At 43.2% G+C, this 3,790-nt stretch overlaps 1 pseudogene; it reads right to left on the reverse strand.

The window, feature by feature from the left end:
• Positions 1 to 2,688: 2,688 nt before the first annotated feature.
• Positions 2,689 to 3,271, reverse strand: LOC131901959 (large ribosomal subunit protein eL15-like; annotated as a pseudogene).
• Positions 3,272 to 3,790: the final 519 nt, after the last annotated feature.

Consider the following 3,790-nt stretch of genomic DNA (forward strand, 5'->3'; position numbering starts at 1 on the left):
GAGTGTTTGCCCAGCATGCATGAGGCTCTGGGTCACTAGACTGCGTGACTTAGAGGATTCTCTTTTCTTTCTTTCTTTTTTTTTCTTTTGGTTTTTCGAGACAGGGTTTCTCTGTGTAGCTTTGGGCCTTTCCTGGAACTCGCTTTGGAGACCAGGCTGGCCTCAAACTCACAGAGATCCACCTGCCTCTGCCTCCCGAGTGCTGGGATTAAAGGTGTGCGCCACCACCACCCGGCGAGGATTCTCTTTTCTATTTAGGTGTTTGTTGTTGTTGTTGTTGTTGATACTCACATGTTACACCAGAATTTATGTTAATCAGGAGATTGTCTAGATGAGGAATTCCTGATAAATAAGATGCTGTAAGAGGTAAGTGTCTTCTTCGCTTTTTAGGATTCTTAATATCCTAAGTCACAAGAAATAGAACAACAACAAAAACAGAACAAGTACATGAGGCTTACTTACAGAGGAGGTTGGACAGGGATCAGGTATTCTGGAACTATCCATTGGATGAAAGAGGTTTTTAAGAACCAGCATGTTGTATAGTTTTCCACAGCATCTATCTTTAAATATTCTACCTTCAGGAACTATATGTTTTGGGCTTTGTACACACATTTATCATCATCAGACAAGGTCTTGACATGTTGTCTTGGCCTGGAACTCACAGAAATCTACCTGCCTCTGCCTACTGAGTGCTAGGGTTAAAGACATGTGCCATCACACCTGGCCACCACACTCTTTCAACCCTGGTGTATGCCAGAGCGTGCCATCTCAAACAATTTAAAAAACATTTATTGAAAACAGGAATTGTTAACTGCTAAGTTCATTGATTGGATCAGAGAAATTTCAGAGGAAAATCTTGAGGTTTTTTTTCCCCTAGAACATTATGAAAATATTACATTACAATTGCTGCCAACATATTTCTAACCACTCTAGGAAAAGAAAACAACAAACGAATTTCCAGTTCTTCTGAGATATACTAGACCCTAGATATGCTTGCATGTCATTGGACTTCAACTGCTTTCCTTTTTTAGTCAATTGTGTTTAATATGCTTTATATGTCTAATCCCCGTGGAGCTGTCGGTTAGAAGGGGGCTGAGCCGGAAGCTGTTTTAATTCTGGCTTTTGTTTCAGCCACTAAATGTAATGCCGCATGATTGTTGACCCAACAGTAATCCAGTTTAAAAAAAAAGTCTTCAGGGTTACTATATCATCAAAATTAACCCTGATTACATCAAATTATGTCGAAACAGACCACAGATGTTTGCCCTGTTGCAGCAACTGCTTGAGGGCTCATCCAGAAGATGCATCTGGGTGTCAGGAAGATATGATTGGGGTTTATTTTTGCTCCACAATACAAATGTGTGAGAGAAAACACTCTGTTCTCTCTCCAATGCTTGGTGGGAGCTGAAAACTTTGTGGCTTGTCCAGCAGTTAAAAATCATCTCCATTCCCAAAGAGAAGGGACCCAAGACCTTTTTTTTAAAGATTTTATTTATTTATTTTCTGTATATGAGTGCTCTATCTGCATGTGCACCTTTATGGTGGAAGAGGGCATCAGATCCCACTATGGATGGTTGGGAGCCACCATGTGGGAATTGAACTCAGGACCTCTGGAAGAGCAGCCAGTGCTCTCAACCACTGAGCCATCTCTCCAGCCCCGACCCAAGACCTTTTGTCTAATTTTCTGTAAGGGGAAAAACAGCGTAAGAAGGAAAGTCAAACCCATTGAACACACTATTGTGAACAAAAACCTGACTAGAGAAAAGGTGGGGTTTTCCTTAGGTTGCAAGCGGTGGTGTGCTAGAGCTGGCTCGTGCCAGGTGATGAGAATGGATTGTTCAGTCGTAAACTATCTTAAAGCTGGTTGTTAAATAATATTTAAATTGTCGTAAAAAATGAAAAGTAAGTATCGGAGAAGATGTGGACAGGTTGGAACCCTGCTCATACATTGCAGGTAGATATAGCTACTATGGAAAATAATCCGGCAGTGCTTAAATAGTTGGACAGGGCACTGGAGAGAAAGCTCAGCAGATCAGAGCGCATGCTTCTCTTGCAGAGCATTGGGGTCTGTTTCCCAGCACCCACATGGTGGCTCACAAAGTTGTAACTTCGGTTCCAGGCGTCTGACACCATCTCTGGGCTCTCTAGGCTCCTGTGCACATATACTCATTCAAGAAAACAGTCAGACATATAAAATATGAAAATAAATACTTTTTAAAAGTTGAAAAGACCAGACCCGCTGGGGCTACTATTATGGTTTGGATTTGAAATGTCCCTTACAGGCTCGGGTTCTGAATGCTTATTTCACAGCTGGTGATGGTATTTGGAAGGCTGTGGAACCTTTAAGGGGTGGGGCCTAGCTGACAAAAGTAGGTCCCTAGGGCCAGGATTTTGAAGACTATACCTGCCCCCACCCCCACCCCATTCCAGTTCCACTCTCCCTTCCTGGTTCTGTGCTGTGAAGAGTTTCTGCCACATACTCTCACTGCCATCAGCTTGCAATGCATGCCAGGTATGGTGGTGCATACCTTCAACCTCTGCAGTTGGCAGGCAGATCTCTCAGGAATTTGAGACTAGAATGCATAGCACCAAGTCTGTCAGGGCTACATAGTGAGACACTGCCTTTCTTTCCCTTTTTTTCTGTCCTAAATTGTTTATTGGATATGAATTTTACAAACATTGTGTGCATTAGCCGTAATGGTGGAGCTGGGGAGTATTTCGCCTTCTCCAGGATGCAAGGCAGCCACCAATAGTGTAGTGGGACTTGCAGCACTTTTCTAAGGCCATGGCTCTTGCAGTCCACGGAGGTCAGCCCACGCATCTCTCCGTGCTTGTGGACAGGGTGGCAGGGTTCCTTCTATTACTTTTATGGAATGAATCAATGAGGATTACCTACAAGAATTTATAGATGGAATTTTCATAAACCCAACTTCAGGACTCTCAAAGTGTCCAGCTTCAGCTCTCTCTTTCGCAACAGACTGATAGCTTCCAGCAAACCTAAGCTGGGTAACACTGTGATGGAGAGGCTTGCCATAAGTCGCGCCCTTAGAACTGGGCATTTGCAGCCACCACTTGGACACAAATCCTGTATATGACATGACCTTGTTTGGCCTTATATCCCAGCCTATGCACTTTATCTGGACAGGTGGGGCTGCTAGCCCTGTGAGGAACAGAGCGTGAGAGGTGTTGCCTGGGCAGACCCTCAGGAGGAAGCACATCATGTCGAACTGCTTTACTTCCATAGCTCCTAGATGTATTTGTATGCACCCATCTTGGCTCACCTGATGGCTGCCACCATCATGAAAAGGAGACCCTGTCTTTAAAAGAAAGTGGTGGTGGAGTGGGGGAGGCTGGAAAGATTGCTCAGAAGCTAAGAGTATTTACTACTTTTTCAGAGGACCAGAACTTAGTCCCTACCTAGACCCCTCATGGTGGCTCAAAACCATTCATTACTCCAGCTCCAGGAGATCCAATGCCCTCTCCTCTATGGGCACCAGACACATGTGGTTCACACATATACATGCAGGCAAAACAGAAAAAAAATCTTTAAAAACATTTAATACGTGTTCATCACAGCTTTCATAATAGCCTAAAATACAAATAACTAAAATATCTATGAGCTGATGAACAAGTAAGTAAAATTTGGTATATCCACTTAGTGGAATATAGTTCATCTGTTAAAAAAAGAATGAATTTCTGAAAAGTGTTACAACAGTGAATGTGCCTTGGACACATACAAAGTGGTCAGGCATGGTGACAAATGCTTTTAATTCCAGCACTTGGGTAGCAG

Source organism: Peromyscus eremicus, unplaced genomic scaffold (assembly GCF_949786415.1).
Source record: "Peromyscus eremicus unplaced genomic scaffold, PerEre_H2_v1 PerEre#2#unplaced_811, whole genome shotgun sequence".
Classification (NCBI taxonomy): Eukaryota; Metazoa; Chordata; class Mammalia; order Rodentia; family Cricetidae; genus Peromyscus; species Peromyscus eremicus.